At 39.5% G+C, this 26,856-nt stretch overlaps 1 long non-coding RNA gene across 1 annotated transcript in view; it reads right to left on the reverse strand.

Moving 5' to 3' along the window:
* Window positions 1-373: 373 nt before the first annotated feature.
* Window positions 374-26,856, reverse strand: part of LOC129641784 (uncharacterized) — a 32,152-nt gene continuing 5,669 nt past the window's right edge. The window contains exons 3-4 of the long non-coding RNA XR_008709438.1: window positions 1,130-1,293; window positions 374-537 (exon numbers count right to left, since the gene is read on the reverse strand). This is a non-coding gene — a long non-coding RNA (uncharacterized LOC129641784). The remainder of the gene's footprint in view (window positions 538-1,129; window positions 1,294-26,856) is intronic.

Genomic DNA, 26,856 nt, shown 5'->3' on the forward strand with positions numbered 1-26,856 from the left:
GCAGAAACAAAATTAAAATAAGACAAAATAAATTAATTTTTAAAGACAAATTTACCTCTTCTGCACTTTCAGGTAGCCAGGAAGATGTCCGATATTCTTAAAACTCAAATTGGCTAATTCCAAGAGACAGGGTAGATGAGCTCACGTTCCAATGAAATGGATGTCAGGCAAAATGTGGACTTTTTGTCTAGGCATTGGCATTTAATGTAAAAAGGAAGCTGAAAGCAGCAAAGTCATTGGCAAGCTTGACCTATGAAATATGAAACCTCATTGGGTGAGGAAGCATCTCATGTGGAAAACCTGCTAAAGAGGCTTAATTAAAATCTCAGAGCATTTATATTCTTAATAATCACAAGAATAAGCCTTTGCATTGCACATGTCTTTTATTTTTAATTTTTGTTTGAAGGTGTTTTTATGAAATGCCATTCTTGAATGTGGTTAGCATCATTGTCACACAAACATTCCATGCACGTCCCTGCTTCCACATTCTGCTCTCATGCGCCATCACACCAAAACCTGGGGCACGCTAGGTCAGCCCTAAAATGAGAGAGGAAAACAGGAAGGTCAGTTATGGGATGATTACATGGTTAAGAACAGACGCTAGACAGACTTGGAGTTGAGACTTAGCTCAACTACTTCCTAGTAGTATGTTTTTGAGAAAATTATTTAATTTCCCTAAACTGTTTCCTCATTGGTAAAATGGGGATAATAATATTTTAACATCTCAGTTCAGTCCCTCTTGAATCTGCACACAATGTTAACCCAAGACTTTCTTCCATTTGGAGATGAGAATTGAGATCACTCTTGCTCTAAGGAGAGGTTATCATTAGAAGATGCAAAAAGCTAATGGTCAATGATTGCTTTTTAGGCTTTAAAAACTCCCAGTCTAGGTTAAAGTTGGGAAAAAAAACAAGCAAATGCAACACCCCAACTCTTTTTAACCTTCTCTGGAAATCTCCCCACCACTCACTTGGATTCTGTCTCTGATCTGGGGAGAGTAAGAGAAAATTGGAAGGAAATAAAATTGAAGCTTGAAAGCTTAGCAGTTTGATATGGAGGTGCTGAAACTGAGGTAAGACATGACCCCTTAAAACTGAGAAAACAAAAGTTGAGGATATTTGATGCCTACTTTCTGGATGAGCTCTGACAGGCCTGCAGATATGCCCCAGGTCACTGTAATGTAGGTGCCAAGTGAATCAGGGTGACTGTCCAGGATTTCAGGAGCAGAGAATATCTGATGGGGATCCGGTCAACTGCAGTCTCAGGAAGGTTCAGGAAACAGCCAAACCTTACCTGAAGGTAGAAGAATCACATAAAATTAATCTTTAATTCAATGGAAATGTGCATTCACAAATAGCTTGTACTGAGTGGCAAGAGGCCACTGAAACAAATGCCCGTAGATATGCAAACCAAACAATTATGTGTCTCCCTGAATACCAGCACAGGACAGATCAAGACCAAGAAGTGGAGTTCTCTCCCTATCAGTACTACAGAGTTTTTATAAGCCCTGAACCTTAGAATCAACTTCAGGACTTGGGAACGCAAGGAGAAATCATTCTGTATTTGACTTTAGACTTGAAATAATTTCAAAATATCTAAGTTTCCCTAGAATGAACTGATTCTATTGCAAATTCTATTTCTGGACAGAATTGGCAATCAAGATAGAAATTAAGTTCAGATAGGAGAAAATAAAATTATTTTTAAGTTTTCTGAACATTGGACTTTTTAGTCTGTGAAAATATTGTGTGTTCTATATATGCAGCTCTTTTGACTACACAGAAGAGGTTTCATTTCCATCTAGTAAAAGATGTATCAGAGAGCATATCTCATTAGCCTAACACACATCCAGACACTGTGGCTACAGTTAGGGTGACTGCTGCCAGGTGTATGGTGGGTTCTAGTTATCGACACAAGTAAGTAGTCAAGTGGTTCTCAGACATCAAAGTGCATACGGAGCATGTTAAAATTGCCCTGTGCCTCAGAGATTCTGCTTCCTTAATAGTTGAAGCTTTTACATGGTGTCTAAGTTATTTGGATACTGGTTAAGCTATCTAGCAACACTGGTTTCCATTAAAAGAAAGAAAAAAAAAAAAAGAAGAGAGAGAGAAAAGGACTGAGCATGTGAGCAGATATTAAAATAATTATATGTATTCTAAATAGTTATTAGGTAGCAGCATTATAATCTTATCTTTAAAGAAAGACATACTCAGTTGCAATATTAAGGAGAACATAAATAGTTAAGTTTGAACAATTGGATTACCTTCTAAATTTATCTACTGTTGTTCAGGCAGTGACAACCATAAACCAGCCATCATGAAAGGGATACAAACTTATTAGAATAACTGTAAACTGCAAGCATCAATACAACATATAAATCTACAGCAATAGCATTTATTTTACAAGTAAATCACAAGAAAATATGTGTTGATTAAACGAGTATAGAGAAACTGTTTTAAAATAAATTTAAGAACGTAAACTAGCAGCTTAGCAGACAAAACAAAGCAGTTTACTGGCTGAATAAAGGATGGATGTGCCATCTCTCAATTCGACAGAACTTCGCTTTTGTGGCACTGTTGCAAGAGGGTTCATTAAAATGTTTACCAGCAATAAGCAAAGACCCTGCCACCTCCACTATGTCTTCTCCTCTATTCTCTCACCTTTTGTAGGAAAAGATTTATTTTATTTTTTTTATTTTTTATTTTTTGCAGGCCAGGTAAAATCACAGACTTTGTTAGCATATTAAATGAAAAATTTTGCACTGATAATCTTCCAACCCTAGAAAACCCTGAGTCTCAGGCAAACCAGAAGAGCTGGTTACTCTATTTGCAAGAGAAAAGATTGCTTGTCTTATAAATATTCTATTCAGAAGACAATGAAGACCTTTGTAATAGGAATCATATTTTGAATCATGTTCATCAGATATTCATTTGCCTTTTTGAGCACAAGACTTTCCATTGGTCTGCTCAAAGCATTCACCTATCTTGGGCATGGCAGTTCTTTGCATCATGTGACCAAAGTATTGGAGCTTCAGTTTAGCATCAGTCCTTCCAATGAACGTTCAGGGTTGAGTTCCTTTAGATTTAACTGGTTTAATCTCCTTGCAGTCCAAGGGACTCCCAAGAGTATTATCCAACACCACAGTTCAAAAGCATCGTTCTTCAGCACTCAGCTTTCTTTATGGTCCAATTCTGACATCCATACATGACTACTGGAAAAACCATACCTTTGACTATACAGACTTTTGTTGGCAAAGTAATGTCTCTGCTTTTTCATATGCTGTCTAGGTTGGTCATAGCTTTTCTTCCAAGGAGCAAGTATCTTTAATTTCATGGCTGCAGTCACCATCTGCAGTGATATGGAGCCAAGAAAATAAAGTCTGTTACTATTTCCATTGTTTCCTCATCTATTTGCCATGAAGTGATGAGACCAGACGCCATGATCTTAGTTTTTTGAATGTTGAGTTTTAAGCCAGATTTTTTATTTGCCTCTTTCACTTTCATCAAGAGCTCCTTTAGTTCCTCTTTCTTTCGGCCATAAGAGTGGTGTCATCTACGTATCAGAGGTTATTGATATTTCTCCTTGTAGATATATTTACCAGTATATATCATGATATTTAATATATAGTTAGTGTGATAGTAAAAATATTTAACAACCAATATGGAATGGTTGGGGCTTCCCTGATAGCTCAGCTTGTAAAAATCTGCCTGCAATGCAGGAGACCCTGGTTCGATTCCTGGATTGGGAAGATCCCCTGCAGAAGGCATAGGCTACCCACTACAGTATTCTTGGGCTTCCCTGGTAGCTCAGAATTCACTGGTAAAGAATTCACCTGCAATGTGGGAGACCTGGATTCTCTCCCAGGGTTGAGAAGATCCCCCAGATGAGGGCATGGCAACCCACTCCAGTATTCTTGCCTGGAGAATCCCATGGACAGAGGTGCCTGGTGGGCTACAGTTCATGGGGTTACGAAGAGTCAGACACCTCTGAGTGACTAAGCACGGCATATGGCATGGTTGCTGCTGGCCAAAGTGATGAAGAGTGGTTGACAGGTTGAGAATTTCTCAAAAAGTTGGAATTTGAGATGAGACCCAAAGAATGAAAAGGAACCAGCTATGAAAAAATATGTAAGACATAAGATCAAAAATGTAAACCAGATCAGTCTACTGACACTTCGATAATAAACTATATGGTGAAAGAATCAGAAGAAGAGTTAATATATGTATATGTAAAACTGAGTCACTATGCTGTACATCTGAAACTAATACAACATTGTAAATACTCCAATTTTTTTAAAAAAATAAAATAACCAAAATAATATAAATAAAACCCCTGCAATACATTAGTAAGTGTACTTGACAGAGGATATCCACTGTGTTTCTTGAATAACCATTACAAACTGAATCATATTTTAAAGTTTTTTATTGAGTCTCATTTTTTAAAGCATTATGATTATTATTTTAAAAATAGATTCTTTAGGGGAAAAAAAACTATTAGGCTATTGTAAGGAATAGACTTTTATTTGTAAGTTAATGGGGAAAACTTTGAAAGATTTTGAGCAGAAAATGACACGATTTAAGTAACTTTCTGAAAAGAGCACTCTCCTCCCCGCTGCTTTGGCCACTAGCGCAGGGTGTGCGTGTCAGGTGCTGGGTCGTGTCTGACTCTCTGCGACCCCGTGGACTGTAGCCCACCAGACTCCACTGTGTGTGGGATTCTCCAGGCAAGAATACTGGAGTGGACTGCCATTTCCTTCTCCAGGGGATCTTCCCAACCCAGGGATCAAACCCAGGTTTACCACTTTGCAGGCAGATTCTTTACCATCTGAGCATGTATTAATAGTAGCCAGGATGAGATGGTTGGATGGCATCACCGACTCAGTGAACATTAGTCTGAGCAATTTCGGGAGATAGAGGAGGAGAGGGAAGGCTGGCATGCTGCAGTACACAGAGTAACAAAGAGTCGGACACAACTTAGTGACTGAACAATGACAAGGCCGCCTTGCCAGGAGTGTTCGGAGGGAACTCCCTCACAACACTTCTCTCAACCCACCCTCCTAGGAGTGCCCCGACAAGGCCTGCTGAATGAACCCAGCTTAGTTACCCTGCTGCTGGCTTTCTGGCTCCTGACAGTCCTACTCTTTAGGAAAGTCCTTCTTTTTAGTCCCACTTTTCAGTTCATACTTGCTTCACTTCTGAATGTATTAACGTCAGGTCTTCTTAGCTGATCTTCTGAGCATATTCATGAGGGTCTTCTTAGTCCCCACTTCTTGGAGGAGAAGTTGTAGTACAACTACATGGAAGAATGTAGCCTAGATTGCTGCAGAGCTAGAAACAAAATGAACAGGTACTCTCTCCCCATCATTCTTTCACATGCCTTCCAATTTAATGCAGCGTTTCGATGATGCCGTATTTTTTGGCTAGTATCTAAATCACCCAGCTTTTCTGATACAGAATGGTCAGTACATTTGCCCCAAAGGGTTTGTGTTTAATGACCACTTTCAGCTGGATAGCATGGCTGCCAGTTTGGGACTGTGTGTGTTCCTCCCGATTCATTTTTAGCCTGGAGCAATACCTTTAAGGAATTGTCCTGCTCTGGCAATGCATGCCTAGGTCTGCATGATAGAAACATCTGCTTCATATCCAGAGCTTGCCAACTTAGTTCCCTAAACTGCCTTATTTGTCACTGGTACATCTCATTCCTCGCAAATTCTCTGTTTCTTGGCCCCTTTTTTTTCATTCTCTGATGATAATGGTGATGATGATGATATTTACAATGATGATACAATGATAACCACAGCCGCACGTGTGCCGCCAATGCTTTCTCCATGCCAGGCATGGTGATGGCTGCCTAGCACATATCTCAAATAATCCATTTGACAGTTTGGAAACTTGAATATAATTTTAAGCTCATTTTAGAGAGAAGAAAAGTAAGACTTACAGGCTAGAAGATCACATAGCTTGTGAGAAGTGAACCCATACTTAACATTCAGAACATTCTGACATGAAAGCCCATGGTCCTGCCAACCCATTCCTTCTTGGACTGCTGAGGGTTCTTGTTTCTCCTAGCTATAGCTGACAACAACTGAATGTGTTCATTGATTCACTTGAGTAGTAACACTTCCAGTCTAGCTTGTCTTGGGGAAAATCTTCCCAGTGTACTGCCCCTAAGTAAAAAACACAGATTTGTGGTTTTGCTTCTGTGACTCACCCAAAATGTGTCTTACTGTGCTTTTTTTACTTGGAGCAATCCACAGTGGCTCATAGATCAAGTGGAAGCAATGCTATAAAAACTTCATAATGTGTACAACTGAGTTATTATTAAATTACTTTGGAGGGGCCAAAAGAGGTTTTTATCAGGGGCAAGAAGTACATTGTTTGCTTGATTAATACCCACACTATTTCTCAAAAAGGAGTTAAGGCCATTAGAAATATAACTTCAACTCAAATTCATGTTCTTTAACACAGCTTTAAAAATACTTATAGCATATTAATTGAAAATAAATTTATATTAAGTAATATTGTTTGGATTTGCACTTGCTCAGACATAAATTATAGTTGCATTGCTTAGCCCAAAAGCACTTAATAATTTTGTAAAAATCTGTTTTATTTTTCTAATCATGATGTTTAAAATAGTGAAAGTGTTTTGAAAGTATCAAAATACTCTGATAGAATATTTTGGATTTTCCCACCACTTGTATTTTATTTGAATATGAAAAAAATCTTTCTTGTAAGTTCTCCTCTTAAAAACTATGGTAAAAAGAATATTCACATTTTACTTTTCACAGATGATTTGAATTTCTTTTATGTTTTATACTTATTTAATCTGCTTTTCATAATTGGTCCTTTCTTTTCTTTTCTTTTTTTTTTTTTTTTTTGCTTACCTATTTGTCCTAGAATGGCACGTCAAGGCTGTTAATGCTTCTTAAGAAGCAGGTAGCATGTATTTTCTGACCAACCTTCTAATAGATGCAGACTTTGATGAATAAGATAGAAATTTTTTTTTAAAAGCTTTTTTTTTTAATTTTATTTTTAAACTTTACAATATGGTATTGGTTTTGCCAAATATCGAAATGAACCCGCCACAGGTATACATGTGTTCCCCATCCTGAACCCTCCTCCCTCCTCCCTCCCTATACCATCCCTCTGGGTCGTCCCAGTGCACCAGCCCCAAGCATCCAGTATCATGGATCGAACCTGGACTGGCAACTCGTTTCATATATGATATTAGACATATTTCAATGCCATTCTCCCAAATCATCCCACCCTCTCCCTCTCTCACAGAGTCCAAAAGAATGTTCTATACATCAGTGTCTCTTTTGCTGTCTTGTATACAGGGTTACTGTTACTATCTTTCTAAATTCCATGTACATGCGTTAGTATACTGTATTGGTGTTTTTCTTTCTGGCTTACTTCACTCTGTATAATAGGCTCCAGTTTCATCCACCTCATTAGAACTGATTCAAATGTATTCTTTTTAATGTCTCAGTAATACTCCATTGTGTATATGTACCACTGCTTTCTTAGCCATTCATCTGCTGATGGACATCTAGGTTGCTTCCATGTCCTGGTTATTATAAACAGTGCTGCGATGAACATTGGGGTACACGTGTCTCTTTCAATTCTGGTTTCCTCAGTGTGTATGCCCAGCAGTGGGATTGCTGGATCATAAGGCAGGTCTATTTCCAGTTTTTTAAGGAATCTCCACACTGTTCTTCATAGTGGCTGTACTAGTTTGCATTCCCACCAACAGTGTAAGAGGGTTCCCTTTTCTCCACACCCTCTCCAGCATTTATTGCTTGTAGACTTTTGGATCGCAGCCATTCTGACTGGTGTGAAATGGTACCTCATAGTGATTTTGATTTGCATTTCTCTGATAATGAGTGATGTTGAGCATCTTTTCATGTGTTTGTTAGCCATCTGTATGTCTTCTTTGGAGAAATGTCTATTTAGTTCTTTGGCCCTTTTTTGATTGGGTCATTTATTTTTCTGGAATTGAGCTGCAGGAGTTGCTTGTATATTTTTGAGATTAGTTGTTTGTCAGTTGCTTCATTTGCTATTATTTTCTCCCATTCTGAAGGCTGTCTTTTCACCTTGCTTATAGTTTCCTTTGATGTGCAGAAGCTTTTAAGTTTAATTAAGTCCCATTTGTTTATTTTTGCCTTTATTTCCAATATTCTGGGAGGTGGGTCATAGAGGATCCTGCTGTGATGTATGTCAGAGAGTGTTTTGCCTATGTTCTCCTCTAGGAGTTTTATAGTTTCTGATCTTACGTTTAGATCTTTAATCCATTTTGAGTTTATTTTTGTGTATGGTGTTAGAAAGTGCTCTAGTTTAATTCTTTTACAAGTGGTTGACCAGTTTTCCCAGCACCACTTGTTAAAGAGATTGTTTTTAATCCATTGTATATTCTTGCCTCCTTTGTCAAAGATAAGGTGTCCATATGTGTGTGGATTTATCTCTGGGCTTTCTATTTTGTTCCATTGATCTATATTTCTGTCTTTGTGCCAGTACCATACTGTCTTGATAACTGTGGCTTTGTAGTGCAGCCTGAAGTCAGGTAGGTTGATTCCTCCAGTTCCATTCTTCTTTCTCAAGATAGCTTTGGCTATTTGAGGTTTTTTGTATTTCCATACAAATTGTGAAATTATTTGTTCTAGCCCTGTGAAGAATACCATTGGTAGCTTGATAGGGATTGCATTGAATCTATAAATTGCTTTGGGTAGTATACTCATTTTCACTATATTGATTCTTCTAATCCATGAACATGGTATATTTCTCCATCTATTAGTGTCCTCTTTGATTTCTTTCACCAGTGTTTTATAGTTTTCTATATATAGGTCTTTAGTTTCTTTAGGTAGATATATTCCTAAGTATTTTATTCTTTTCATTGCAATGGTGAATGGAATTGTTTCCTTAATTTCTCTTTCTGTTTTCTCATTATTAGTGTATAGGAATGCAAGTGTTTTCTGTGTGTTGATTTTATATCCTGCAAATTTACTATATTCATTGATTAGTTCTAGTAATTTTCTGGTGGAGTCTTTAGGGTTTTCTATGTAGAGGATCATGTCATCTGCAAACAGTGAGAGTTTTACTTCTTCTTTTCCAATCTGGATTCTTTTTATTTCTTTTTCTGCTCTGATTGCTGTGGCCAAAACTTCCAAAACTATGTTAACAGTAATGGTGAAAGTGGGCACCCTTGTCTTGTTCCTGACTTTAGAGGAAATGCTTTCAATTTTTCACCATTGAGGATAATGTTTGCTGTGGCTTTGTCATATATAGCTTTTATTATGTTGAAGTATGTTCCTTCTATTCCTGCTTTCTGGAGAGTTTTTATCATAAATGGATGTTTAATTTTGTCAAAGGCTTTCTCTGCATCTATTGAGATAATCATATGGTTTGTATTTTTCAATTTGTTAATGTGGTGTATTACATTGATTGATTTGCAGATATTGAAGAATCCTTGCATCCAATTTAGAGAAGAGCTAACACCTATCCTACTCAAACTCTTCCAGAAAATTGCAGAGGAAGGTAAACTTCCAAACTCATTCTATGAGGCCACCATCACCCTAATACCAAAACCTGACAAAGATCCCACAAAAAAAGAAAACTACAGGCCAATATCACTGATGAACATAGATGAAAAAATCCTTAACAAAATTCTAGCAATCAGAATCCAACATCACATTAAAAAGATCATACACTAGAAATATTTTTAAAAGTACAAGTATTCAGACATTTTATGTACCTTCACTGACCACAGTACCCCAACTGAGCAATTACATCATTCCACGCAGGCATAATTCTTTAAACAATATTGCACTCTCAGAACAGTAAATGGCTAAATAATACTCAAGACTAACTTTTCTTGTTCTTAGAGAAGATTATCTCTCCCTCTTTATATATGCATACTCACAGGAAAAAAAACAGACCTAGATGTTCTTGTCCTCAAGAATTCCTATGTAAATAAATAGATGAAATTTTTTCAGTGATAGCTCTTTATTTACAAATAAATGTTTAAAATATGCTAACTAGTGAAAAAATTACTAGTGAAAGTAATTTTTAAAGATAATTTAGTCTCAATTTTAATGGCAATAGTGTATTTTGATTGCTTGTCTGAGAAATGTATTTAAAGTGTTTTCACTATTCTGTAAACTGAATTTACATTCTGACTGATTTTATTCCATTATTTTATATTCTAAGGCATAGAATACAATAAATGTATTACAAAAAGTATTTCCTTTCTATTTGTTTTTGTATATTTGGACAATTTTTCAAAGACTATTTATAGTTGAAGACATATATTAGAATGTGTATGGTAGCTTTAAAAAAAAATGGTGGAAATTTTGAAAATACTTGTTAAAGTTTAAGATAGGAAGGAAAGGTGGCAGTGATAGTTCTAAATTTTTTGTTCATATATTAATATTGTGCTAGTCTTATTATTGGGCTTCCCAGGTGGCACAGTGGTAAAGAATTTGCTTGCCAGTGCAGGAGGCTCAAGAGATGCAGGTTCCAGCCATAGGTCAGGAAGATCCCCTGGACTAGGACATGGCAACCCATTCCAGCATTCTTACCTGGAAAATTCCATGGACAGAGGAGCCCTGGAAGGCTACCCTCTATGGGGTCTCAAAGGGTCAGACACAACGGAACTACTGAGCACAGCACAATCTTGTTATTAACTCATAGAATTTACACAAAATCCAATGGAATGGAGTTTGCTCATTTTACTGACACAGAAAAGGTAACTCACAATTTTCTAAGTGTGCAATTCAAATACAGTTTAGTTTTAATTGTGTAAATGGGGACATAAAATTGAAGCGATTTTTCTTTCCTCTGGAATAATGTTGATTTTTGGATAAGTAGTGACTTGGATATGCTCACTTTTGTTATTTGGTAGTGTACATGTGTGAAAAGATGGTACTGAACTTTTTTATTAAGTACATTATATTGGCACTTTCTCACATAACCTTTCAATTTTCCAAGAAAGCTGATACACATAAAAAATATTAAGTGGAAAAGTATCTGATGAATGCCTCAAGATGAGTTTGGTTCAAAAAAAATTCAGTTAAGCAAGTCTATGGTTAAAATTAAAAAGAAAATTGTGTCTATTTCCAGTATTTTATTGTTTTTTCCTAGAATCCTCATAATGAGAGTGCCAACATGGTTTTTATCACTTTTCTCAGTTTTTATACACATCATTCAATTTATTTCTCATGAGGTCTCATGCTATTATACATCATAGTTGTTTCCAATTATCTAAATACTCCTCATTTTTATGAGGTCTGCCCTGGTGGCTCAGAGGTTAAAGCATCTGCCCACAGTGCAGGAGACCTGAGTTCGATCCCTGGGTCTGGAAGATCCCCTGGAGAAGAGAATGGCAACCCACTCCAGTATTCTTGTCTGGAGAATCCCATGGACAGTGGAGTCTGGTGGGCACGGGGAGTCCACAGGGTCGCAAAGAGTCAGACACAACTGAGCGACTTCACCTCACTTTCATTTTTATGAACCAAATTGATAAATTTGTCTGCCCTGTGGTCTACTGGAAATTTTTAATTCTTAATCATTAGTGTTGGTAGCAAAGCTTTCACTACAGACAGTGAAATGCTGCTCAGATGATTGGAATGGCTTCGGGAGACTGAAGACCATTCCACTGTGCCTCTTGCTATCATTAATGTATTTGAATAAATAAACTCAGGCTAAAATAAAAGTCATGGGGAGATGAGAAAGGTAATAGAAATTACTAAAAATTCAGTGAAAGTGTCTGTTAATGTTTAGTATATGCGATGTATATGGACTCTGGATTCAAACTCTGGACTTGAGTTCCAGCACCATCACTTATAAATTGAGCAAGGCCTTTAACCTCTCTGAGCCTAATCAATACATGAGGAAAATATTAGCACCTACTTTATAGATACCATGGACTGTCGTAGGCATCAGTGATGTAACAACAAAGCATAATTGGTGACAGCATGGAACTTACATGAAGGAAGAGATAATGAGGAAGTAAAGCTATAATTTGCCATGGGGTTGTATGAACAGACATGATGGAAATTAAAGACTAGAATGAAAGTACAGGAAGATGGGGAGGCTGTCAATGCTTTATAAAAGGTGCTTAGAGAAGAGCTCACTAAGAAGATGGTATCTAAAGGAAGCCATAGAGCAAGTCATGTAGATATTCTGGGGGAAAACATCATTCTGTGTAAACAATTGGACTCGGAAAGGTCTGAACCAACAAAATTCAGTTCAGTTCAATTCAGTGGCTCAGTCATGTCTGACTCTTTGTGACACCATGAACTGCTGCACACCAGGCTTCCCTGTCCATCACCAACTCCCAGAGCTTGCTCAAACTCATACCCATCAAGTTGGTGATGCCATCCAACCATCTCATCCTCTGTCATCCTGTTCTCCCCCGTCTTTCCCAGCATCAGGGTCTTTTCCAAGGAGTAAGTTCTTCACATCAGGTGGCCAAAGTTTTGGAGCTTCAGCTTCAACATCAGTCCTTGCAATGAATATTCAGGACTGATTTCCTTTAGGATGGACTGGTTGGATCTCCTTGCAGTCCAAGGGACTCTCAAGAGTCTTCTCCAACACCACAGTTCAAATTCTTCGATGCTCAGCTTGCTTTATAATCCAAATCTCACATCCATACATGACTACTGGAAAAATGATAGCTTTGACTAGATAGAACTTTGTTGGAAAAGTAACATCTCTCAGTATGTCAAGGCTGTATATTATCACCCTGCTTATTTAACTTATATGCAGAGAGTACATCATGAGAAATGCCAGGTTGTACGAAGCACAAACTGGAATCAAGATTGCTGGGAGATATCAATAACCTCAGATATGCAGATGACACTACCCTTATGGCAGAAAGTGAAGAAGAACTCAAGAAACTCCTGATGAAAAGTGAAAGAGGTGAGTGAAAAAGCTGGCTTAAAACTCAACATTCAAAAAACGAAGATTGTGGCATCTGGTCCCATCATTTCATGGCAAATAGATGGGGAAACAATGGAAACAGTGACAGACTTTATTTTCTTGGGCTCCAAAATCACTGCAGATTGTGACTGCAGCCATGAAATTAAAAGAACATGTGCAGTGTGTACAAATAAAAGCAGAGAAGCCAATGAGCGTCAGCAAAGTGAAGCAGCAAAAGCAGCAGGGAAGGTGAATTTCAAGAGGTGGGAAGCACGAGGTGGAAAGGTAGCAAACCATCCAGGGCCCTGAGTGATGATAAGGGCTTTATTATCCTGGGTGAAATGAGGAGCCATTGGAGGGGTTTGCATAAAGCAATGACATAAACTTGTTTATGTTTTTAAAATAGCAGTGGCTGATCTGTTGAAAAAGACTGTAGGAGAGAAACAGTGAAAACATAAAGGTGAATCAAAGACAAAATAATTGTAGTTCCAACTAATTCAGTAACCCAGTGGACATATCAGATTCCAGATAAAATTAGCAAGTAGACCTAAATGAAATTACTAACACATTGACTGTTATGGGTAGGATAGATAGGAGAAGTATTTTGCTTCAGCATCTTGGAGGGAAGAAATTGTCATCTGCTGAGATGGTGAAGATTAGAAGAGGAACATTTGGGGTTGAGAAGGGGGGGTTTTGTTGTTTTTCAGTCACTCAGCCGTGTCCAACTCTATGACCCCATGGGCTGCAGCACACCAGACTTCCCTGTCCCTCATTATCTCCCAGAGCTTTCCCAAGTTCACATCCTTTGAGTCGGTGATGCCCTCCAACCATCTCATCCTCTGTCTCCCTCTTCTCCTTCTGCCTTCAATGTTTCCCAGCATCACAGTCTTTTCCAGTGTTCACATCAAGCGGACACATTATTGGAGTTTCAGCTGGGCTTCCCTGGTGTCTCAGATGGTAAAGAAAGGAGATTAAGGGCATGATATATTACAGATATCCACTGGTAGATAGTTGCCTACAAAAGCCTTAAGTTTGGTAAGAGAAGGAGGTATAAATTTGGAATTCATCAAGGTAGAGCTATAACCTGCACTCATGACACTGAATAACATCTTGTGAGTTATTAATGTTGATAATAAGTATAAGAACTGAGCTTTAAGGCATTCTAACTGAAGTTAGAGAAGATCAGAAATGGCTAGAAAGCTCCAGAGGATTAAGGAAGAAAATATTCCACATGTTGTTGATAGATGAGTAATGGGAAGTGATCACTGAACGTGGTAACATGATTGTTGACTTAACAAGAGAAATTTTGGTAAAATAGTGGGAATTAAACCTCTTAATGAAAGTGAAAGTGGAGAGTGAAAAAGTTGGCTTAAAGCTCAACATTCAGAAAACAAAGATCATGGCATCCAGTCCCACCACTTCATGGGAAATAGATGGGGAAACAGTGGAAACAGTGTCAGACTTTATTTTTCTGGGCTCCAAAATCACTACAGATGGTGACTGCAGCCATGAAATTAAGACACTTACTCCTTGGAAGGAAAGTTATGACCAACCTAGATAGCATATTCAAAAGCAGAGACATTACTTTGCCAACAAAGGTCCGTCTAGTCAAGGCAATGATTTTTCCTGTGGTCATGTATGGATGTGAGAGTTGGACTGTGAAGAAAGCTGAGCGCCGAAGAATTGATGCTTTTGAACTGTGGTGTTGGAGAAGAGTCTTGAGAGTCCCTTGGACTGCAAGGAGATCCAACCAGTCCATTCTGAAGGAGATCAGCCCTGGGATTTCTTTGGAAGGAATGATGTGCTGAAGCTGAAACTCCAGTACTTTGGCCACCTCATGCGAAGAGTTGACTCATTGGAAAAGATTCTGATGCTGGGAGGGATTGGGGGCAGGAGGAGAAGGGGATGACAGAGGATGAGATGGCTGGATGGCATCACTGACTCGATGGACATGAGTCTGGGTGAACTTCGGGAGTTGGTGATGGACAGGGAGGCCTGGCGTGCTGCGATTCATGGGGTCGCAAAGAGTCGGACAAGACTGAGCAGCTGATCTGATCTGAAAACCCTATTGGAGTGGGTTCAAGAGAGAATGAAAAAGGAGAAATAAGAGAGATAACTCAGCCAATCTTTCAAGAAATTTTGCTCCAAAGGAAAAAGGGAAAGTAGCTAAAGGAGCATGCATGATCAAAGAATTTTTTTTAACTCAGAGATTGTAGTGAATGTTAAATGGAATAATACATATAATTGAATAGAGCCTGACATGTAAGAGCTCAATAAATATTAACTATTATTATTGTATACTAAAAGGAATTTTTTCCCATAATAACAGTAAAAAGTCAACTCTTCCTGTCCTTTTCCTTCTCAGTCTCCAAATAACTAAGCAATTCTAGGATCATAGGAATCTTCAGAAGACAGAATCACCTTGACTGGCAATTGAATAAGTCACCTGACTGGGGGACAAGGAAATACGTTAAAATATAACTCAAGCCCATGAGTTATCAGATAATCCAAGCTCTATATTTTTGCCTTATATTTCAAACTTGGCTGCATTTGACAGTTACCACCTCCTCCTTCATGAAGCTCTCAGCTATCTTGATTTCTATGACAACTTGTTACTGGTTTTTCTGCCTCACCAAACACTTCTCTAAACTGTCTTGTTCCTTTCTAAGTGTATGTATTTTTTCCAAAATACTGTCTTCACTTTTGATTTCTTCTCTCTCCCTCAATGGTCTCAATGTCCATAGGTGCCTCATTTGAATATGTTCAAACATGAAAACATTTTTCTAACACTTTTCACTGTTACAGTTGAAACCATTATCATCTTATCTGATGGCTACCGAAAAATCCTATCATTTTAACATGGTCTCCTTTTCACTTTTCTTGTTTGTTTATTTAAAAATTTTTTTAGAATACAGTTGATTTACAATATTGTGTTAATTTCTGCTGTACAGTAAATTGAATCAGTTATACATATATGCATATGTTCTTTTTTAGATTCTTTCCCCATATAAGTCATTACAGAGTATTGAGTAGAGTTTCCTGTAATATACAGTAGGTCTTTATTGGTTTTCTATTATACGTAAGTAGTATGTATATTGGAGAAGGCAATGGCACCCCACTCCAGTACTCTTGCCTGGAAAATCCCATGGGTGGAGGGGGAACCTCGTGGGCTGCAGTCCATGGGGTCGCTAGGAGTCGGACACGACTGAACGACTTCACTTTCACTGTTCACTTTCATGCATTGGAGAAGGAAATGGAAACCCACTCCAGTGTTCTTGCCTGGAGAATCCCAGGGGCAGGGGAGCCTGGTGGGCTGCCGTCTATGGGGTCGCACAGAGTCGGACACGACTGAAGCGACTTAGCAGCAGCAGCAGCAGTGTGTATATGTTAATCCCAATCTCCCAATTTGTCCCTCCCTGTCTTTCCCTTTGGTAACCATAGTTTGTCTTCTATATATGTGACTAGATTTCTGTTTTGTAAATAAGTTCATTTGTACCTTTTTTTTAGATTCCACATATATGCAATAGCATATGACATTTGTCTTTGTCTGACTTCACTCGATATGATAATCTCAATTCCTTCTACTGCTGTTTGTCTCTCCTACATGCATGTTTCAGGCCTGATCCTCTCTTCTGAGTATTAGGCTCACGATGACATCTCCACTTGAACGCCTAGTCACCATCTCAAATGTAACATATCCAGACTTGCTGTTCCTCAAGGTTTCCCATCACAGAAAGACATCTCTGTTCATTCATTACTCCAGGCATTAATTCTAGTCACCCTTGAGTATTCTACTATTCTAACATCCTACCTCCAATTTATCACATCTTTCAATTTTCCTATCAGGTTGTATCCTGAGTCGTATCTGAACCACTCCCCAGCAGTTCCACTCACAGTATCATTATTTTTTCTCTAGATTACTGAAATGTCCTCTGTAGAAAGTATTATTTTTGTTAAAAAAAAAAATGCTTATTTCTCCCTTACTTGTGGGTACAAAGACCGACATGTCACCTGCTTGACATATGATTTGCCTTAACAAGTAAAATATATGCATGTGATTTGTTTCATTTTCAGATAAAGTCACTTAATCACCATTGCTGACTTTATAGATCATTTTTTTTCTCCTTTCTTTAGCAATTATAGAAGCCCTTGTTGATGTGGAGGTGCCATGAAATTGATGTTATTTTCATCAATTGATGATGTGGGAGTTGCCTCAACCCACAGCACACTTTGCACGTGTTACTATCCAGCCTGATCAACATGACCTCCAAACCATCTCCTTGGTATGCTCTTGCTTCTGCATCCCTACAGATTATTTTTCACAAAGCTACCAACTTCTCTCTCAATGCACAAAACATTGTATCTGTCCTCTGTTCCAAGCCTTTTAATAGCTTCCCATAAGACTGAATAAAATCTAAAGCCATTACCAACACCCACCATGTCCCTATATATATCTGTTCTGGTGTCTCCTAACTGCCTGAAGTTTGCATTTCTGGCCCATATGGGGACTGAACCCACAACCTTGGTGTTATCAGCACCATGCTCTAAACAACTGAGCTAACTGGCCACCTAATGTGAAAGTTGGACCATAGATAAGGCTGAGCACCAAAGAACTGATGCTCTCAAATTGTGGTGCTGAAGACTCTTGAGAATCTTGGACTGCAAGGAGATCAAACCAGTCTATCCTAAAGGAGATCAGTCCTGAATATTCATTAGAAGGACTGATCTGAAGTTAAAGCTCCAATACTTTGTCCACCTAACACAAAGAGCCGACTCTTTGGAAAAGACCCTGATGCTGGGAAAGACTGAGGGCAGGAGGAGAAGGGGGTGGCAGAGACTGAAATGGTTGGATGGCATCACTGACGCAGTGGACATGGGTTTGAGCAAGCTCCGGGAGATGGCGAAGGGCAGGGAGACTGACATGCTGCGGTCCATGGGGTCACAGAGACAGACATGACTGAGTGACTGTCTGAACAACAGCTGTCTCAAGTCTTTTCATACTTCCTCCCCACTCACTCTTTCTCTACTCCAGATATGCTGCTGCTGCTAAGTCGCTTCAGTCATGTCCGACTCTGTGCAACCCCAGAGATGACAACCCACCAGGCTCCCCCGTCCCTGGGATTCTCCATGCAAGAACACTGGAGTGGGTTGTCATTTCTTTCTCCAATGCATGAAAGTAAAAAGTGAACGTGAAGTCGCTCAGTCGTGTCCGACTCTTAGTGACCCCATGGACTGCAGCCTACCAGGCTCCTCTGTCCATGGGATTTTCCAGGCAAGAGTACTGGAGTGGGGTGCCATTGCCTTCTCCATCAGATATTCTGGACTTCTTTAATTTCTCAAATATGACTAGTATGCTCCTGCTGGAGCCAAAAGCAAATGCTGTTCCCCTTCCTCTTGCCATCTATTCTCTGATCAATGCATCCACTCACAAAGTGAAAGTGTGAAAGTGTTAGTTGCCCAGTCGTGTCTGACTCTTTGTGACCCCATGAACTGTAGCCTGCCAAGTTCCTCTGTCCATGGGATTCTCCAGGCAAGAATACTGGAGTGGCTTACCATTCTCTTCTCTAGGGGATCTTTCCGACCAAGGGATAGAACCCGGGTCTTAAACATTGCAGGCAGATTCTTTACCATCTGAACCACCAGGGAGGCCACCCATAAAATTTAACTGAAACTCAGCTGGTGAAGAAGTCTGGGAAATGCCCTTTATAGCCATCTGTTTTTAATAATACAGAGAAGAGAAAATAGTAAGTGTGGGGCTAAGAACCAATAAACTATCCAGTGCCCTTGGCATAATATAAATTGCATAATAAATATGTATCAAGAAGGCAAAATGAATATGTCCTCCTCAAAGTTTCTCCTATTAATCAGTACCTGCTCATAAGATTATGAAAATTACAGAGAGGCACAGCTAAGGGCAATGGAGGTGGTGATCTGAGAATTATATACAGAGTAGGTGTGATTTTCCTGAAAACTCACATGTTAAGCAAACCAATACAGTGAGACTCTCTTCTTATAGATAAATGTTATGTTAAAGCATCTCACTAACACTTGCATTCAAACTCCCTTCCTGGAAAAATGAGATACGGTGCTAGCCAAAGCCTGGAGTCATGGGATCCAAATCTGGCAGAGATGACAGGGTTGACACGGGAGTGACAGTGCATGAATAGAGGCAGTTCTAAATAATGACAACCATGGATAAAGCCAGAGAAAAACCAAGCTGACGTTAAAACCGAAGCATCAATTTAATGAAACTGGGTAGTGAGGCAGAAAACGGGAACCAGGCAACAGAATAAGAACCAGTCACCAAGGGATAGAGAAAAGGCTCAGAATAAAGGCTGGGAGGCAAAGCACGCAAAACTCCTGTGGTTCTGGAGCACAAGTCGTCAGAGATTTTTGAGCAGAGGCTTTCTTACTACCCTCTGTGTGGGAAGAAACCTTCCAGACATACTGTAAGACTAGTAGAGGAGCAGATGAAATTTAATTTATCATTAGTCTGTTAAGTTCCAGGCACTATGATAAGCATTTTACATGAGTGCATTATCTAATTTTCCATTCATAGAAACCCCCAAAGTTATGCACGATCTCAATTTTACAATTGAGCATAATGAGACCCAGAGAGGTTAAGTCACTTTTACCGAGTCACACAGTCCAGTAAGGACTGGAGATAAAATCAGACAAGGACCTAATTTCATAGCCCATGAACTTATCCAGCGGCTTTATCAACTAATTAAAGTTTCTGGCATCAAATATATTAAATACATAAGACACACACACATATACACACCCACAGACAAAGAGCATTTTATCAGTAATACAAAATATACCTTTAACTGCCTTTAGAACATGTATGGTGAACAGATTTATCTTGTCAATTATTTCCTATGTTAATATTATCATGCCTTTTTGTCCTCAGCAGCATGTTCTAAGTGAAGAAAGAAGGCAGAAGGCTGGAGCACAAGGATATTAACATGTGGGAATGAACGTTTGTGATAAAAACCCACAAAACCAACAAGCTACAAACAGATAACTGAAAGCAGACTGCATTTTTCTGTTTTTTTAATCAAGGAAGTAGGTCATTTTACATTATGTCTGCATTGAAATTTTCTTCATGTTCCTCACTATTCTTACAAGGTAAAAAACAAAACATAAGTTTGAACTTTTGGGTTATTATGGAAGTACTGAAATTAATTACTGCAATTGATTACGCAACTATGCAGCAATTAATCATGATTATATAGTGGAGGTGAAGAATAGATTTAAGGGATTAGACCTGGTAGAGAGAGTGCCTGAAGAACTATGGACAGAAGTTTGTAACATGAAATTTAAAGACGCTTATTCCTTGGAAGAAAAGTTATGACCAACCTAGACAGCATATTAAAAAGCAGAGACATTACTTTGTCAACAAAGGTCTGTCTAGTCAAGGCTATGGTTTTTCCAGTAGTCATGTATGGATGTGAGAGTTGGACTATATAGAAAGCTGAGTGCAGAAGAATTGATGCTTTTGAACTGTGGTGTTGGAGAAGACTCTTGAGAGTCCCTTGGACTGCAAGGGGATCCAACCAGCCCATCCTAAAGGAAATCAGTTCTGAATATTCATTGGAAGGACTGATACTGAAGCTGAAACTCCAGTACTTTGGCCACCTGATGAGAAGAGCTGACTCATTGGAAAAGACTCTGATGCTGGGAAAGATTGAAGGCAGGAAGAGAAGGGGACAGCAGAGGATGAGATGGTTGGATGGCATCACTGACTCAAAGGACATGAGTTTGAGTAAACTCTGGGAGTTGATGATGGACAGGAAGGCCTGGTGTGCTGCAGTCCATGTGGTCGCAAAGAGTTGGACATGATTGAGCAACTAAACTGAAGTGAAAATAGAAATAATATTGTCACAAGTTCAATAAAGACTTTAAAAATGGTCTACATCAAAAAAAAATCTAAAAAAATACTAATATATGTATCAAAGATATGCAATCATTTCAGCTCAATTTTTATCTCCTCTGAATGACTCCCACATGCTTTAGAGGAACCATTACCTTTGCCTCTCTGCTCTTGCATTGTTAACACCTGGAGGGCACTTTTTACCTCCCATTCAACCCACTATGTTTGAATCTGCCAGCCATGAAAATTGTTCTCCCAGAATTTCTAGGTGCTACATATTTAAGAATTCTTACTGAATTCAGTTTCTCTGAAGCATTTTATGCTCTTGACCACTAACTTCTCTTTGAAATTATCCTGAGTTCTTAGTCACCATTCTTCTCTGGATTTCTTCTTTTTTTTTTTAATTTTTTTTTTTTTATTTTTAAACTTTACAATATTGTATTAGTTTTGCCAAACATTGAAATGAATCCGACACAGGTATACCCGTGCTCCCCATCCTGAACCCTCCTCCCTCCTCCCTCCCCATACCCTCCCTCTGGGTTGTCCCAGTGCACCAGCTATCCCTCTAACTACTCCTTCAAGACATCTTCTGAGGTTTCTTCCTCTTCCTTTCTCAGTACTTTAAATGTTGGTGTTCAAGGAAATGTATTTCTCAGCTCTCCTCTGTGATTCTTTTTTTGTTAATGAGTCTCCTCCATTCTTCATTGGTGGTGGTTTAGTTGCTAAATCATGTCCGACGCTTAAGACCCCATAGACTGTAGCCCGCCAGGCTCCTCTGTCCACGGGATTCTCCCGGCAAGAATGGAGCAGGTTGCCATGCCCTCCTCCAAGGGATCTTCCCGACACAGGGATGGAAGCCCCATCTCTTATGTCTCCTCCTTTGTCAGGAGGGTTCTTTACCACTAGCACCACCCTAGAAGGCTCAATTGTAGTTACTATTTCAAAAATCTTATTTCCAGTCCTGATTTCTCTGATGACCTTTTAATCATACTATATTTTGGATAATTCCAGCTGGGCCCCTTATATCAAGAAAATTAGAAATGGGCCTGTCATATTGCTGCCGAGCAGTCTGCTCTTTCTCCTGTCTTCTGTATCTTATCCAATGCCATGACTGTTCGTGTAGTTTTCTCTATTCCAAAAATCTGGAAGTTGTTCTTAACTTCACTCTCAATTCCAATACCCACCACGCATGAAGGAAAATGGATTCATATCAATCACCAATTTTCATATGTGCACTAAAAGTTTCCATTTCTCTCTTTATCATCTCTATCTTCCTTCACCAGAATTATTTCAACAGCTTTTTTCCTTAATTCTGGTTTTGCTTACTTCTAGTACAGTCCCTGCCCTGTAGGCACGGTAATCTTTTTAAAAGTCACTTCTTATCATGTCACTGTTCTGCTATAGCCATTCAACTACTCTACCTGGAGCTCGAATCTCCTGCTAAACTCTCAAGCATTGGATACAAGATCTTTCACAACCTGGCCCCAGATAATGCCTTTGTTCATGTCCATCTCAGTCCCTCATCTCTGTCTTATAAAAAGCTATTAAATGATATAACTCCTCAAATGCAACATCCTTTTCTTTCTTATCTTGGCACATGCCACCCACAAGAAATACTTTTTCCCCTTTGTCTCTTCACTTGCTTTACCAAACTGCTTTACTTTCTTTTATACTTTTACTGTGTAAAAACTGCTTTACCAAACTGCTTTACTTTCTTTTATACTCAACTGTGAAGTTTCTGTGATTCACCCTTCCCAAAATATATCTACACAAACACACATAATTTAAAAATAAATGTGAAATAAAAACATTTTTAAGAACAAACCCTAAGAAAAACCATTACCATAGACCCACACCAAAGAAAAACTAATACTGTACACCAAGATAATGTATCTATGTTTTGTAAACATTTTTGCAAAGATGTTACATGTGCTTTCAAACACTTGTCTAAAAGTATTACAGACGAGCTGTCACTTTCATTCCATTAATTAATGCTGCTATAACTTCACTATGTGTCATCACTTCTCCAAGTAAGTGGCAAAATTTATCTAAAAGGAAAGAAAAAAGACTTATCAGGTGAGAGGCTTAATGGGATAAGCTACTATCCTCTGTACCTTCTCTCCCTTCTTTATCAGTCATTCTATATTCTCCTGTTTTGGACACCCTTCCATTCTAGATCTCTTGCTTGGTTATCTCACACCTTCATAACTCGTTGTCTGATCCCCTAGTCACCTTGTCCTTGTCAGGCCTCAGTTGCGGTAATTATCACTGGGCATGGAAACAGCAAAAGGTGACTCGCTGAACCCCCTGAGTCCCGAAACACTTATTCCTCTCTGCTCCAATAGGTTATAGCAGCCCAGTGTCTGCATAATAGCCAGGTCAATTATTTCTGCCAATATAGTAACTCTGTTATTTGTCTGCTCGTCTGTTGGCATGGGGTTTCCTAGGTGGCTCAGTGGCAAAGAGTCCGCCTGTGGATGTTGGAGACACAGGTTCAATCTCTGGGTTGGGAAGATCCTCTAGAAGAGGAAGTAGCAACCCACTCTGGAGTTCTTGCCTGAAAAATTCCATGGACAGAGGAGCCTAGGGGACCAGGCAATGGGGTTACAAAGAGTCAGACATGACTGAGCAACTGAGCATGCACACAGCACACACACACACACACACACACACACTGTTGGTATGAGGAACCTAAAATGATGTGGTGGCAGCTTGGACTTTAAATTTAGTTCAACATTTATTATGTCCCTGGTTGCAGGCCCTTCCCCTTCTCACATCCCACCCAGGAACCAAGATATTAGTCCTGTAGAGACTACACAGCAGGGAGAGGAAACACAAATTCCCTAACTGGATAAGTAGAAGTAATGATCCATGGAAGACCTTCTACTCCTACTATTTGTTTCACAGGCCCATTTAGATAAACTATTTGCATCACAATCTCACAGAATAGCAATTGATTCAAAGTATATTGTGATGGTGGTTTAGTTGCTAAATCATGTCTAACTCCTTGCACAACCCCATGGACTGTAGCCCACAAGACTCCTCTGTCCTTGGGGTTTTCCCAGCAAGAAAACTTGAGTGGGTTGCCATGCTCTCCTCCAGAGGATCTTCCTGACCCGGGGATAGAACCCACATCTCCTGCATTGCAGGCAGGTTCTTTACCATCTGAAACACCAGGTAACCTGGGCTTCAAAGAATATACAGCAACCTAAAGGACAAAGTGCAAAAGGCAACTAATACTGCAAAATGTCCTCCCCAAGCTGACACCTTACGTGCACTTTTGACAGACCCTTCTGAGACTCTGTGTGATCAACAGTTCCTGAACTGTGGATCCCACAGTCATGTGCTCCTTGCTCTACCTCCTCAATCCTACAGTGAGTTCCTCATCCTAGGTGATGTCTTTTCACAGTATAATCAGACACTTTGTGAGTCCTCTGGCAAGTCTGCTAGCTGAGCTACTGTATACACAGATACACATCAATCTCAGTACAGGTGGTTTGCTATTAGTATAATCAACGAGACACCAAGTAACTTGCTGGATTCTTCAGAATTAATCTCACAGCTGACTGGTTAGACATTCAACAGCAGGTTACTCTTGGTGAAAGAGAACCCTTGCTATTTAGCCTATAGATAGACATTATCCCAACCATAATAGCTTCTCCATTCATGAGCCAAACGTGCAAATACTAGAGCAGAAAAGCAGAGGCTGGCTAGCGTATATTAAATTAGTAATTATGTCCATCTGCTTTTAGTGTTGCCTCTGAAATTGGTACTCTAGAGTATGAGTTGTTATGAAATAAGAAGATGCACAGATCTTTGTGCCACTCCCATCCATCTTCATGCCTCTTGTGTATTTCTGCCAGGGTCCAGCCCCAGTGGATCCAGGGAATTCGAAGGGGAGACGGCTTTGATGATCAGGAAACAATAGATCAATTAAGCGTTAATTAAAGATATAAAGAGTGGTTAAATAAGGATAGCTCAGTGAGGAAATTCTGTGGAGAAAAGAGGCTGAATAATTCAGCCAGAAGGTGAGAGAAAGAACGACATGGGGAGACCAAGCTTTGGTGAACAAGGCCCACACTTTATTTTCCAAAGTAGTTTTTATACCTTAAATTATACCTAGAGGATAATGGGGGAAGGGGTAGAGTCATGCAGTAAGCCAGGCTTTCTTTCTGCAAACGTATCATATGCAAAAGTTTAGGTGATTTGCATCATCTTCTGGCCCGGAGGCCTGTTAACATTTTAAGACCCTTTCTTCAGAAAACTTATTTTTCTCTAAAGGTGATTAGTCAGGCGCCACCCTCCAAAAGCATTAGATAAAGTTGCATTCCTACAGGGCAAAGGTGTGGTGGACTATAACAAGAAAAAGAATTAACTCAAGGGTCCAAGGTTACAAACATTAAAGCTACTATTTACACCAATTATATTAATCAATACACTGCCAGGGACACAGTAGGTAAGGGATATGGAGACTTAGCAGCAAACATTGGCCCAACAAGTGAAAAACCCTTATCCAATACAATTTCTAATCAATCTTTTAACTGCTCAAAGGAATCTGTATTTAGACAGTTTAGAACATCTCATGCCTCTCACAGTTGGGAGGCTCTGAACAATCACATGTGGCCAGAAAAACCTATTCAGGCAGGCTAGAGGACTTCCAAAGGAGTTTGTAGGTTGAAACACTGTCACACCCAGGAGTTATTAACTGGAGCTGTAAGTTAACTCTTTTTTCAGAGAGAGGTAGTGGAGGACAGCCCTCCGTAAAGTCAGAGGTGTAGGTGAGAGCACAAAGCAGAAAATAGGCAGACTCTGGTTTTGTGGGTAGATGCTCGAGAATTTCCAGGGGGACTCCTGAGGCTCGGTCCCGCCTTTGCGTATGCCGAGCCTCCTTCCTCATGACCTTTGCCACGGACGGAGCTCCTCACACCGGCTCCAATTTTCTATTCCTGCACTTTCCAGATCCCTGAAAACCCCGCAAAGCTATTCACCACTTCCCAGGGATTTTTGTACCTTCAACCACTTCTTTCTTCACATATGTTTGATGACAAGTTACACTGAATGAAGTTCTATTTGGTGGGAGACTTTTCCCTCACCACTGTCTTCCAGGGCCCCTCCAAGCGGTGAGCGTGTGATGGTAGTGTTGTCTTCACTTGCATCAATCAATCCATCCAGATCCAGACCCAGGTGTTTGGCACCTCCATCAGCTGGCCTTAAGGAACCCTCAAAAAGGATGCACTTGTGAGCTTAGAGTTAATAACAGTGGTAGGTGACAAGGAGCTCTGGTCAGCAGACCAGTGTGAAGTGTCCACTATTTAGTAAGTTTATCCAACATGAATATGCCCTCAGGGACCAGAGAAATGACTATGCTGGAGATCTGTGAAGTGCACATGGGCTAGGACTTTGTCACTGGCCTCTGTGTATCTCCCTTCACAAGATGGGCAGTTGATGCTTGAATCTTCAGGTGTGAAAGTCAACTCAGAACCTGCATTTAAGTGCTCTCAAAATATTTGAGTATTTCTACTTTCCTCAATGTATGCTACTATATTAAAGGAAAAGGAATGGGAGAATGGCTATTGAATGTGTCTTTTATGTATATTACTTCTGCAGTGTTCTTCCACCCCTTTGATCAATAACCCTGACTCTGAAAACTGGCTAAGTTTTGGGAACAAGGACTGTGATTTTCCCTTACAGAGACTGCTATCAATCTTCTTCTCACTTGTTCTTGACCTCCTTTGATTGTATAGGTCAGGGATCATCAAACTTCTTCTGGAAAGGGCCACACAAAAATTATTTTATGGCTTTTCAGGTCACACAGTCTCTGTTGAACCTACTTAACTTTGCCACTGTAGCACAAGATGGCCATAAACCATAGGTAAACAAAAGGACTGGTTATGTTCCACAGGCAAATGACTGGCTTTGACCCACAGACTGTAGTTTCCTGACCCTGATACAAGTCAAGTTATACCCTTACTGTAGATACCCATCTATCTCAGTCACAGAAGATCTGTGGTCTCTAAAATAAGACAGAGCCTCCAAAGTCAGTCCCTGCATGTTGCTCTGACCTTGCTG

Source organism: Bubalus kerabau, chromosome 1, assembly GCF_029407905.1.
Source record: "Bubalus kerabau isolate K-KA32 ecotype Philippines breed swamp buffalo chromosome 1, PCC_UOA_SB_1v2, whole genome shotgun sequence".
In the NCBI taxonomy this organism is placed as follows: domain Eukaryota; kingdom Metazoa; phylum Chordata; class Mammalia; order Artiodactyla; family Bovidae; genus Bubalus; species Bubalus kerabau.